Raw genomic sequence first — 14,861 nt, 5'->3', positions numbered from 1 at the left:
TGTGACAAAATTTAAATTTTTCTACTGTAATTTTCGAACCTTGTCACGTACGGAGAAACATACCCTAACACAGCTTGATATATACTGTATGATCTGTCAGGAAAGTAAATGTACACCTATTTTTCGAGTCTGGCATTCCTGCTCTCCATCCGTGGAGAGTATGAGAATTAAATCAATCAAATGTTTACTGAGGGGCAAAAAGAAAAGCTTAATCTGAATAAGACATTGCAGAGGGGCACAAGCTGTGAATACGAATAGTGCATTGTGTAAATAAAGGACGACACCGAAAGAGAAAGCCAGAAACAGCTGTTAAACTTACAAAAAAAGAGTAAAAATTGTCGAAGTGGGAACATAAAACACAAATACAACAAATACGCCGACAACTAAACGATCACCATGCCATGATCTTGGTGTAGTGGTTAAGGTGCTGGCTTACAAATGCAAAGGACGCAAGTTCGAATCTTAAGCGAGGACCTTTTTAAAAATTTTTGTTAATAATACATACAACTCATGAGAGATGGTAAAAGAGGTCGTATTTAGTTTTTCGTAGCAATTATTATTGGTAATGTTTAGTACTGATAATACTTTTTGTCTTTGTGTATTGCTTTTGTTCTTGTCTTCATTTCGAAAGAGAAGAATATCCGAACAAATGCCAACAAAATTCCTCATATTTTGAATGTAAACGCCATTTGCAATTAGTAAAGAATAAAAATTGAACGTTCCGAAGTAACTGCAAAAAGTAAAAGGAAAAACATGGAAGTCGACCATACTCATGGTTACTAAAAATACAATTTCTACATGCCTTACACCTCCCGACCACGTTTCTACGTTAGCAAGTAAGAGGCTTGTGTTTAGGTTAGGCTCGTCAATACGTTTTGCAAAGGGGCCCGGTTTAGCTCTGACGCACCACAGGTGCGAGAAGGGAGATAAACACTTTTTCTCTCTCCCTCTGTGTGTCTATTTATCTATCTATTTGTATATATATAACGCTATTTGTGAATGCCATAACCACCCTAATTTTCAGCGGATTGAGACGAAACTTGGCACAAACATTAATTGTTGAAATATCTTGATGAGTTCGTTAACCAGAATAATCAGATGAAAATGTTCAAAATGGTGGCCCTTCAAACTCTTAAAAAGTTCCAAGGGAACCAAATTTCGCCTATAAATAGGTATTCAGAAAGTTTGAATAAATTTTCCTCTTTTACTGAAATATTTGTGTGCAGAAACTTATTGAAATATTGGACCCGATTAATCGCCTAAAGAAGGTTCACGCCCTTTCGCTACGGTCAGGTTTTTTTTTTTTTTTTTTTTTTTTTTTGCAGGAGGGGGTTATTTTCCTATCGGAACAAGATGATTGTTAGTGATGATATGAAATTACACATTGAAAGTGAAGTAACTTGTGTAACGTGTTATTTGAAAGAATAATATAATAAATGTGCATTCCTCTAACACAGAGAACTGTAAACCATGTATTTCGAGTTCGGGAGCCTGAATGGCGAGGAGTGTTATTTGATTTGCTTTTTAGTAACACATTGCATTGCAAATAAAGGTAGGCAACATTAGTGGTAAGTAAAATAATAATAATAATAATAATAATAATAATAATAATAATAATAATAATAATAATAATAATAATAATAATAATAATAATAATAGTAATAATAATAATAGGTGTTGTTTGTGGCAAGGTAATATCTTAATCAATTCTTCTTCAAACGTAATGATTGTAACGCCATATCTCCCTTACAAACAAAATATTAGCAATTTATATCGAGAGAACGAGAAACTAGAGCGATGGGAGCAACGTTGGACAGTATGCACTCATAGTACTCAGAAAAGTAAGCGATTTCAATGCAAAAGGAACGAAGAGTCATTGTCATGGGTAGTCATGGGGCCACGGCAGATCCCTCTTTAGGCAAAGTGTCAATAACTTATATCGAGAGGTGATACTGGTATGGGACCAACTTTGGACACCGTGGACCCATAAAGCGCATCGAAAAAAATAGGGGGGGGGGCGCCAGCGAGCCTTACTTATTTCCACATAATAATATAAAATTATGTTGTCGAAATACACACATGAGTTAGCTACTAATATTTCATATTATTATTATTATTATTATTATTATTATCATCGACAGCGTCTTTTCATTACGTGTGCGTGTTTGACATGAAGCCAAAGAGAAGATCCATCATTCATAGAAAGAATAATAGTCAGTTACTTTAACTGTGAACGACAGCGAAAAATACGAAAAGAGTGGACTACCTGTAGCGTAAAGAAGCAATATTTTCTTTCAAATGGATAAAAAATCAAGCCGGGATTAATTCGAACTCGCATGGACGGCGCGAAAAGCCAGTGCTTTGTCCACTTTTTTTTTTAACTGACTCACTGAACGTGTTTCAGTAACTTACTTATTGCTAATTTTACTTGTTTAACTTGCTTTTTCTAATAACTTATAACGACAGAGACACGAACACAGAAACATCGAGAACAGTTAAAAATCATATATGCTCTCCCGCCGGGAATCGAACCCGGAACTCCATACACCAAAGGCGCACGTGCTAGCGACTAGACCAGCGGGAAGGGCACCACTCTCTGCCTGTGTCGTTAGGGATTACGACCACTGTCTTGCCAGCTATCACTTCTGTGGGTTGTATACTATGATCACATGTTTCTTCTCTGCTGCAAGAGTAAAACCTACATTATATGTAATACATGAGGTATTTAGACCTACATGCTCTTCATATAATGTAATAAAAGGGTCATGCTGGGAATAAGAAAAAGAACATTCCTTGGACAAAACGGAAACTATTGGCATCAGAAATATTTATCTACGAGGCATGCGCAGTAGTATATTTCAGAATAGTTACTGTTTTGTTCAGTAAACGAAGAAAGGGGTATAAAAAAGCAAATATGTCGCGTCAACGAGATCGACCAGATTTGACAGGGGCGGAAGCAGATGTATAGTAATACAACAACTTCGCTCAGTTGATACGAGCCGAGCCGGTTGATATCACTACCCGAGTTGGTCTTCTGCTTGGGCTCAAGAATTCGACCGTGCAGGTCTCAGCCTTAATTTTAAGAACTACAGTATAATTTTAAGTACTACAAGAAAAATACCTTTGACTCGACTCGGATTGAACTCGAGTCGAGTCGAATTTTGGCTCGATTCCTGCTCATCCCTATTCGTATTTGCATTTTGTTTCCACTTCAACAATTTCTACTCTTTTTTTCTTCGTTTACCTATTGTTTCTGGATTTCTCTGTCGGTGTCGTCCTTTATTAACACCATGCACTATTCTTATTCCCAGCTTGTGACCCGCTTCAATGTCTTATTCAGTTTAGGCTTTTCTCCTTACATTGACTTGACATGTGATTGATTTAATTCTCACTTTCCGCGCACGACCGATGAAAATGTTTTATTATTATTATAAATTAACGAATAAATTAACTACGGCATGCAGAAATATCATTACATGAACATGTTTGGAACGAACCAATAATCTTATTGCAATGATATTTCCACCAAAGTGCATGCCGTAGTTAATTTATTCGTTGATCTGGAGACAATTTAGTGCCCATTAATAAACTAAATAACATACAATGGAGTAAAATTACAGAAATGATATCGTATTATACAGTAATTTCGCCGTGCAAGTTCAATAGTATAATAATAATAATAATAATAATAATAATAATAATAATAATAATAATAATAATAATAATAATAATAATAATAATAATAAAACATTTTCATCGGTCGTGCGCGGAAAGTGAGAATTAAATCAATCACATGTGAAGTCAATGTAAGAAGAAAAGCCTAAACTGAAAAAGACATTGAAGTGGGTCACAAGCTGGGAATAAGAATAGTGCACGGTGTAAATAAAGGACGACACCGAAAGAGAAATCCAGAAACAGCAGGTAAAAGGAGAAAAAAAAGAGTAGACATTGTTGAAGTGGAAACATAAAATACAAACACGAATAGGGATGAGCACAAGTCGAGCCAAAATTCAATTCAACTCGAGTACAATTTGAGTCGAGTCAAAGGTAATTTTCTTGAATTGAGTTCCGAGCCAAGTCGCTGTTTTCGAGGTCTAGTTTCGAGTTGAGTTGAGTTTGATAATGGCTCTCTCGCTCGTTCAGCTCGTTTTAACTCGTTTTGAAATATTGGCCTGATCAGACTGGAAAGCAAAAGCCATGAGAAATTTAAGCAGTAATGTGGAATACTTTTAGTGTTGCTCACGACAGAGGTGCGTCTCATCTCGTAATTTTAGTGCATCTCGTGGGGCAATTTTAGTGTATCTCGTCTCGTTTAGATAACGAGAAGACAAGAGTTTATCATTATTATTATTATTATTATTATTATTATTATTATTATTATTATTATTATTATTATTATTATTATTATTATTATTATTATTATTATTGCGAGACAGCCTCAAATGTCGTAATCACCAATATAAGTATATACTGTAGTTCTTAAAATCAAGGCTGAGATCTGCACGGTCGAATTCTTGAGCCCAAGCAGAAGACCAACTCGGGTAGTGATATCAACCGGCTCGGCTCGTATCAACTGAGCGAACAGCTCGAGTCGGCTCGGTTGGGATGAGCGATGACCCGAGCCGGCTTAGTTGGAACAAGCCATCGACTCAGCTCAATTGAGCCGATAGCTCGAGCTTTCTCGGTTGGGATGGGTCACCTACTCGGCTCATGTGAACCGGTTCGAGCCAGCTAAGTTGAAACTAGTTCATCAGCACGTTTCGACTCAGCTCAACTAAGCCGATGGCTCAAATCGGCTCGGTGTGGTGAGCTGTTGGCTCGGCTCACTTCTCGATTCGGTTCGATATTGAATGAGCTGTAAGCCGAGCCGCTCGAGCCGTTGAGAAGCCCAAACACGGTCCCAGCTGTTTTGAATATGTTTGGATGAAGCCTATAACTTTTAACAATTTTTTGCTCCAGCCCGAATACTTGCCCCTTCGGAACTCAAACCCAGAACATGACCGATGTCCTTGCCTCCTGAAGACTTCCAGACGACCGAGATCGACAGTCAATTAGCTTTTACTATTCAGATACAAACCGTATATCTTTTAAAGATTATACATGGAGTTGATATAATAATAATAATAATAATAATAATAATAATAATAATAATAATAATAATAATAATAATAATAATAATAATAATAATAATAATAATAATAATAGTTTTAAACTTGCCCTGAAATTTGGCAAACTTACTTAAAAGTAGAGATTTCGGGGAAAGGGTTCCGTACCTTCAAGACACACCTCTGCAACTACCAACATTTTAAACTAGAACCTTTTATTGAAGTTTCATGTAGAAAGTATGTTTTGAGGAAAATAACTGTAATAAATATAACTGAATATCACGCGACAGTAAGGCATATAATAAACTAATTTTTAGAATATGCAGAGGTAAATATAAAAGCTTTGCTACAAAAATACCTACACAGAGCATAATTCAATGAGCTCTGAAATATAATGTAACGAAATAGCCTATGAGATTCAGTCTACAGAGCAATTGTTACTTAAAGAATGGACATACACTATTTCGAGAATCGAGACAAGACGGGAAATGTTTACAATACTTTTCGTCTCGTCTCGATTCTCATCTCCAAAGAGAGACGAAAATTTTGATTTAGCCCTGACCCGTCTCGAATGTAAAATGTTAATTCTCATGTTATTTTATTTGTTTTAGAAACGAGATGAGAAACTCCTCTTCTCGTGAGCAACATTAAACCAAACTGAAATATTCTTTCCAAATGTCACGTTTCTCCTTGTAATGGTATGACCTGAGCGATAATTTAGCTTCTAGCTTTTAATCTTCTACGAGATAATAATAATAATTATTATTATTACTATTATTATTCCTGAAGATTTGATAGTTCAAGTATTGAAACATCCGAGTATTCAAATATCTGAATATAATAAAACGTATGTTATCGCTGATCAATCGCCATCAAAAATTCTAAAGTAAGAAAAAAAATTGCAACGTGCATTCGCAGAAGCACCTTGACCACTGAACCGCGATCGCTACGCGGTAAACGATCCGTCTTTAGTCTGGTTACGTTAGGTTTCTTTGTCTCCGCTTGCAAACTTGTATGTTATATTTTTCGATTCAAAATGTCTTTCGTATTTCTTTTATGAAGTCAGCAAAGTTTATATTAATAACTTGAGTTTTTCTTAAACCACTGGTTCACAAGTTCGTTCTTTCTCCACACGAAACTACAAATATGACAGATTGAATTCTCATACTCCCCATTTCTTTCAAAGCAGTCGCCATTACCTGGTCAAAGACTTATTTCCGCCACGATTCATATTAACCAAAATAAATTCATTTTTCGGAAGCGGAACTTTCACTTTCCGGATTTCGCAAAATTATGGAATTCAGTTATACTCCGGAATTCAGAAGAATTTCGGAACTCGGAAAGAATCCGGAATTTAGAAAATTCCGGAATTGAGAAAAACTCCGACTTTCGAAAAAATCCGGATTTTCCGAATTCCGGAATGTTAACGAAATCAGAAATTTCTAAATTCCGGATTTTTCCGAATTCCGAAATTATTACAAAATTAGAATTTTCCGAATTCCGGAATTTGTCCGGCTTTACTTTCGGGAGTCCGAAAACTAATAATTCCGGAACGGGCTATCCCTAGTTTATACACAACCTTTCAGAACACTAAGCTAGTAGCTGTCTACAAACAAACAAGTAATGCAAAGCATGTTGTATACTGCAATACGTCATGTATTAAAATCCGACACCATGACCCTTTTATTACATTATACGAAGAGCATGTAGGTCTAAATACCTCACGTATTACATATAATGTAGGTTTTACTCTTGCAGCAAGGAAGAAACATGTGATCATAGTATACAACCCACAGAAGTGATAGCTGGCAATACAGTGGTCGTAATCCCTAACGACACAGGAAGTGAGCGTTGCCATCGCCGCTGGTCTAGAGGCTAGCACGTGAGCCTTGGGTGTATGGAGTCTCGGGTTCGATTCTCGGCGGCAGAGCATCTATCATTTTTAACTGTTCTCGATGTTACTGTGTTCGTGTCCCTGTCGTTATAAGTTATTAGAAAAAGCAAGTTAAACGAGTGAAGCAAGTAAAATTAGCAATAAGTAAGTTACTGAAACGCGTTCGGTGAGTCAGTTAAAAAAATAGTGGACAAAGCACTGGCTTTTCGCGCCGTCCATGCGAGTTCGAATCAATCTCGGCTTGATATTTTATCCATTTGAGAGAATGTATTGTTTCTTTTCGCTACAGGATGGATTTTCTCTTTGGTTTCATGTCAAACATGCTCACATAATGAAAAGACGCTGTAGATAATAATAATAATAATAATAATAATAATAATAATAATAATAATATTAATAATAATAATAATAATATGAAATATTAGTAGCTAACTCGTGTGTGTATTTCGACAATATAATTTTATATTATTATGTGGAAATAAGTAAGGCTGGCTGGCGCCCGCCTCCCTAATTTTTTCGATGCGCCCTATGGGTCCACGGTGTCCAACGTTGGTCCCATCCCAGTATCACCTCCTGTTTTCTCGATATAAGCTATCGACATTTTGCCTAAAGAGGGCTCTGTCGTTGCCCCATGAGTACCCATGACAATGACTCTTCGTTCATTTTGCATTGAAATCGTTTACTTTTCTGAGTACTATGAGTGCATACTGTCCAACGTTGGTCCCATCGCTCTACAGTTTCCCGTTCTCTCGATATAAATTGCTAATATTTTGTTTGTAAGGGAGATATGGCGTTACAATCATTACGTTTGAAGAAGAACTGAGGAAGATATTGCCTTGCTACAAACAACACCTATTATTATTATTATTATTATTATTATTATTATTATTATTATTATTATTATTATTATTATTATTATTATTATTATTATTATTATTTTACTTACCACTAATGTTGCCTACCTTTATTTGCAATGCAATGTGTTACTAAAAAGCAAATCAAATAACACTCCTCGCCATTCAGGCTCCCGAACTCGAAATACATGATTTACAGTTCTCTGTGTTAGAGGAATGCACATTTATTATATTATTCTTTCAAATAACACGTTACACAAGTTACTTCACTTTCAATGTGTAATTTCATATCATCACTAACAATCATCTTGTTCCGATAGGAAAATAACCCCCTCCTGCAAAAAAAAAAAACAAAAAAAAAAAAAAACCCTGACCGTAGCGAAAGGGCGTATTCAAACTTTCTGAATACCTATTTATGGGCGAAATTTGGTTCCCTTGGAACTTTTTAAGAGTTTGAAGGGCCACCATTTTGAACATTTTCATCTGATTATTCTGGTTAACGAACTCATCAAGATATTTCAACAATTAATGTTTGTGCCAAGATTCGTCTCAATCCGCTGAAAATTAGGGTGGTTATGGCATTCACAAATAGCGTTATATATATACAAATAGATAGATAAATAGACACACAGAGGGAGAGAGAAAAAGTGTTTTTCTCCCTTCTCGCACCTGTGGTGCGTCAGAGCTAAACCGGGCCCCTTTGCAAAACGTATTGACGAGCCTAACCTGAACACAAGCCTCTTACTTGCTAACGTAGAAACGTGGTCGGGAGGTGTAAGGCATGTAGAAATTGTATTTTTAGTAACCATGAGTATGGTCGACTTCCATGTTTTTCCTTTTACTTTTTGCAGCTACTTCGGAACGTTCAATTTTTATTCTTTACTAATTGCAAATGGCGTTTACATTCAAAATATGAGGAATTTTGTTGGCATTTGTTCGGATATTCTTCTCTTTTGAAATGAAGACAAGAACAAAAGCAACACGCAAAGACAAATGTATTATCAGTACTAAACATTACCAATAATAATTGCTACGAAAAACTAAATACGACCTCTTTTACCATCTCTCATGAGTTGTATGTATTATTAACAAAAATTTTTAAAAAGGTCCTCGCTTAAGATTCGAACTTGCGTCCTTTGCATTTGTAAGCCAGCACCTTAACCACTACACCAAGATCATGGCATGGTGATCATTTAGTTGTCGGCGTATTTGTTGTATTTGTGTTTTATGTTCCCACTTCGACAATTTTTACTCTTTTTTTGTAAGTTTAACAGCTGTTTCTGGCTTTCTCTTTCGTTGTCGTCCTTTATTTACACAATGCACTATTCGTATTCACAGCTTGTGCCCCTCTGCAATGTCTTATTCAGATTAAGCTTTTCTTTTTGCCCCTCAGTAAACATTTGATTGATTTAATTCTCATACTCTCCACGGATGGAGTGCAGGAATGCCAGACTCGAAAAATAGGTGTACATTTACTTTCCTGACAGATCATACATGTTCATATGGTATACGTGGTTGTAAAAATAATAAACAAAAATTAGTAAGTAGTGCAAATGACACTTCGAGTCACATGCAAGTATTTAATAATGTTTTTGTGATATATATAATAAATTATGAATAATTAATTAATTAAATACTTATATTAATCAAGTACTTAAATATGCTATTGTATATATTTGGGAAGAAAAGGCCAGATCTGATTTAATTATTTTAAGATTTTATATATTTAAATTGTCTAGATGTTAAGAACTATATTCTTACTTTGTCATGTGTGTTAACTTTATCTTTTGTTTATATACTTATAGTTGATTCTCTTACTTAAGATTCTTACCGGGAGATCACGTGGTTCGGACTCCACATTAATCAGTAGGTCCCGTCTCATATAGCCTCGATGCTAAAAGGGACGTTAAACCCAAAATCAACAAGTCTCTTACTTAAGCCTCTTAAATAGCTGGTCTCATAGTTAGAAACACTGCTTTTGAGAACGGTGTGCCAAGGCTTTCTTTACTGGAGGATTTTTTCTCCCCATAGATTTATATATATAGGTATATGTGAATATATGTATGTATTCTTTTTCTTTTCGCTAACCCTTATATAAACTCGAGTGATTTTTCAGTCGAGGAAGAGTAGTTTTAGCTTTACGCTCGAAGACTTTGTCAGGTCTTGTAGTTGAAGAGAATAGGAGAATTCACCATTCTGTATTTTGCATCTAGTGAGTGCAAATAACTTAGATAGAAATAGGTTTCCTTTCCTTTAAGCACAGATAATGGATGTTTACGTTCAATAGTCTTTTTTACGTGGATATGTTTACGTGGATATTGCACTAAGGTATTTGGACTCCTTACTTTTACGTATATTAGAGATATCCAATTAAATATCCTAAGTCGTGTTCAACTTAGGACGAGAATGTATAAAAGAGAGAACTTTTTCTGGCTCCATTAGGAGAAACCAAGTAGATTGTTTAGATCTCGAACCAATTCCCCTGAAGTAGTCTTATTTAGGACACTACAGATAGTTTGTCTTTTTTAAAAATCTATCTCCTATATAAGCAGTGGCGGCTCGTACTGTCATTAACAAAGCGTGCTACAATATAGCCTATATATATATATACGTGTATTTACTCACTGAAGTCGGAAGTTGATATCCATCCTTCGATTCTTAATGCTGGCAAACTTTTCTATCACCCTGGAGTTGAAATCTAGCATGTTGTTGATCATTTTTTTTTTCTATCGAGAGCATGGCAAGGGCAGTTAACCTTCCTGACCTACGGAAATTCCTCACGAATGTCTTAATTCTTTCTCTTTAGAGACGAAAGCATCTCTCACGCTCTGCTGTGAAAATTGGTATGGTCACTAATGCAAAAGGGTTGTAATTTCGCTAAAATTGTCCTGTAAGTTGTTTTTAAAGATAAGCTGACAGAATCAAAAGCTCAGTGCGAAGTCACTGCTTACCTAACATTGGGTAGCTTTCAACCGCAGTGTCCAGAAAATGTTCCGGAAAAATCACTAAAATTTGCAGAATCCAGAAGTTTGGCGGCATCCAAATGGCTTGTTTTCTCAAATTGATTTCGCGCATCCGCAGAAATGCGATCACATTTTCTTTGGCATTGGGTACTCTGCAAGATATAATCTGCCCACATTTGTTTTCACCAACTGTTGGAAGAAACATATCACTTGTCCTAATATTGTCTGTGTCATTCCGAATTTTTTCAATGGCTTCAATGAAATATTTAAGTGCTGTTTGTACTTTAATGGTAGGCCTGCACTGAATTTGATTATAGAAAATATTCACATGCGGCATTATTTTGTGAAAGAATTCTAACCAAAACATGAATTCCCTGTGTTGGATTTCTCTAGTTCTGAAAAGCGCTCTTTCGAAACATTTAAATTTTCATAGACGGAATTGACGGTTCGTGACTTGAAATTCCATCGAGTAGCTGACCCACTCGGAATACGTCGTACAGCCATTTTTTTTCCAAAACAGATACACGCTGTGGGGAGCAGGAGGAAAAATGTGGAAAATCCTGAAATACTACAGGAAAGAAAACGCTTGTCGATTGATTTTGAGATGCAGTTCTGTGCATTATCAGATTTAATTGGTTAACAATGGACGTAGTGTGCCAAAGGAAAGTGTTCTTTAATTTTAGATTGTACGCAATTAATTGATCCTTTATTACCGATGCCCCATTAAATGTATGTGCTAAAATTTTGCCACGATCTGAATCTGTGTCAAAAATGTTCAATTCATACACTCCCGACAATTCTGGGCTCCCGGACCTTTAGGATTAAAGAAAATAAAAAAGAGGAGGAAAGAGAGAACCGAGCGGCGAGTGCCGGCAGTAAGCAGAAGAAGAAAGCTAGAAAGAGGAATACTTGGCGCTTGCGCAGAATGTCTTCGGGCTCAACCTAACTCAGCACGGTGGAAACTATTCTGGGTGTAAAAAAAGGAAAGTGGACAAGGCATATTGAGATCTTTGCTCCCCATGCTAGAGATATATTTGTTGAGTAGGCTTGTATAGTTCAGGCGGGCTCCATTCAGTACAGCCCGCTCGGTTCGTTAGTACAACTTCCACACTGCTGAAGGCGCTGGTAATCGCGCTCCACGCTCGAAAAAAAAGATCGTCATGGGAAAGTTCTGTATTTTGTTAATTAACGAACAGTTTAAACAAATGAATAGATGAAAATTGTTTGAACTAAAATTAATCTAACACAAATACACAAATATAGGAAGCGTGCTGTAGCCCGGTAGCCCTACGTCAGAAACCGCTACTGTATATAAGGAAGAATTGGTTTATGGTTACGTCACCTATTGGATTCATAAGATCTTTGCTATAGGGCTATAAAGCGAAACCTTTTACCTGACCTCACATATGCTGATTAATGCTTAGATAGATTTCCTTTAAAAGTGCTTCTTCCAATATAAGGGAGACACTGAATAGGATTAGTAGATCAGGATTTTAATTTATTGAGTTGAAATCCTTTAGAAAATGAAGGAGGATAGAGGGCGCCCTGAATGCTAACTCTTATCTTCCAAGATCCTATATTTAGAGAAATTTTAGACAACTGTAGACAAACAAAAATATAGAGGATATCTTAGAGAATTTCGAGATGAGAATACCCAGTTTGATAGGTATATCTCTCAAATACTCGATTTAAATAAACATTTCTAAAAGATACTCAATTTCTTGAATAAAACGCTGGTTAAGAGGGAATTACTGTTGTTATAATTTAATATCTTAGATATAAATTACAAGCTTTAAGCAGAACCTATAGAAATAACTATATGTTTATGAATGTTAGTATATTAAATAATTACCTTAGACATAATTTATCTTACTAGGGAAGATCGCGAGGTGTTACTCTGACCTCATATCGATACTATGCTCAGTCGACTCTTTTTACATATGTGAAACAATTGCGCAAACAGAAAAATCCTCGATCGGAAGTGTGTTCGAATTACGAGCGTTCAAAGTTCAAAATTGAACAGATTTTGCGTAAAGTGTTAATGCAATCGGAGATGAGTTAGGCATACACAATTTCACTCACGCGAAGTGGACGGCAAACTTGTCCACAAGCATCCATCTATGGTCAACATACATGCCGTCTTTATGTTGCACGTCCTATGCTGCTCAAAGAACGGTATAAAACATTCACCAACTGTATAAAACTTCCACGTTGTTGTTTTCTTTTTTCTTTGTCTTCAAAAGAGATACGCAATAATAGGATATTACAATCGCACCAACTAACAATTACATATTTCAAAAAACATTATTATTATTATTATTATTATTATTATTATTATTATTATTATTATTATTATTATTATTATTATTATTATTATTATTATATTGTTTAATAAATAAAAATTCTCCTTCCTTTGAACTGAATTCAACCGTTACTGCAGGGGTTACAAATTCTTCCTTTTAACTTCCTAAAACTTTTTGTAGCTGCTGACTTTCACTCTTACTTGCATGTTCTCTTATAGTCATATTCTTCTTGCACTTTGAGTGGAAGTCTTACGAGTTGTACATTTCTTTGCATGTCTTTTCACTATGCTCTACTTTCTCCAGAGATAAAAACGAATCACATTTTGATTTCCGCTAAAACAAAAGTGAATCTTGAAGGTTCACTGGTAATACATGTTAAATGCCTGCATCTAAACATATATAGTAGTATTTACACACGAAGAAGAACTGCAGAATCTTTTTCAAAGGCTGAATAGAAATAAATAGGTTCCGTTTATCGCGTAACTGAGTGGAGTACATGTTTACGGTTGTAGTTATCTTGATTTTTAATGACACTACAGTTCACATGTCGGTGATATTTAAGTGATATATTGTTTCTTAAAGAATTTTGCGTGATTCTTTTGCGTTTACAAATAATTTAAATAGTGGCTCCTCTTGAGAAAAATCATATGGGAAACAAGAATTTTAGGAATGATCAAAAAAAAAAAAAAAATGGATCAAAAGGTTGAGATCTTGGGCAATAATTAGTTTTTGGATCAGGGGAACAAAATTTTTGAACGGCTCCTAAATCTAGTTTTCGTATTATTATTATTATTATTATTATTATTATTATTATTATTATTATTATTATTATTATTATTATTATTATTATTATTATTATTATTATTATATGGAATAAGCACATCATAGTGAGTTAAGTGATAGTTTGAATTTGGCTACACTATATGCAGTTCTTCAGATACAAGGCGTACAAGATATTGGATCTTTTGATCCAAAAAAATATATTTTTATTACTTGAAACTAAGGAAAGAAAAAAAAATACCTAGTATACTATACCTTGAATAGAAATACGAAAACTTGGGGCCGCGGTGGCTCAGTGGTAGAGCGTTCCGGGTTCGATCTTGGTCCCCGCCAAGTAAACTTTGTGGTGGACAAACACCGTATTCGAGGGTTTCCTCGGGGTTCTCCCGTTTTCTCCCACTTTATTCATTCCACTATTTCATTCATTACTCATCATCACCATCTCCTTTAGCCTAACCGGCATAATCGTGGGACGTAAAACTCAAAAATTCCATTTCATTTACAAATACGAAAACATTAAATAAGTTTTTCTTAGATTCAAGCGATAAAAGTTTAATTTTTAATTGTGACATCCTTCAAGAGCAGTTACCGCTTGGTTGGTTGATTTCGATTTTAGCATCCCTTTCAGCACCAAGGCTAAGTGAAACGTGGATCTTCAGTTTAATATGGAATCTGAATCACACAAGCCCCACCGAGAATCCAACCCAGGGGCGCACGCGTTAACCATATAACCATGATAGATCAGTTAGTATTATTACGACCAATTTTATCCGAAGTCCGAAATAACTTGAAACATGAATTTCACGTTATTTATTTTCCTCGCTATTCTCATTTCCAGAAACAATAATAACCAGTATCTCTAACGAGGTTGAATTACCCTTCATAATCTAGTAAGTTTTCCACATACTTCGAAACACGAAATTTTATTCTTTTGTACTGTTTTCTTCATTCCCATTTTCATA

At 35.4% G+C, this 14,861-nt stretch overlaps 1 protein-coding gene across 1 annotated transcript in view; it reads right to left on the bottom strand.

Moving 5' to 3' along the window:
• Positions 1-14,861, bottom strand: part of snsl (snustorr snarlik) — a 65,689-nt gene that overhangs the window by 27,175 nt on the left and 23,653 nt on the right. The gene's annotated exons all lie outside the window — the stretch shown is intronic.

The sequence above is a fragment of the Thermobia domestica genome, chromosome 10 (assembly GCF_964235325.1).
Source record: "Thermobia domestica chromosome 10, izTheDome1.hap1.1, whole genome shotgun sequence".
Lineage (NCBI taxonomy): Eukaryota > Metazoa > Arthropoda > Insecta > Zygentoma > Lepismatidae > Thermobia > Thermobia domestica.
This window is presented reverse-complemented; position numbering and strand designations above follow the sequence as displayed.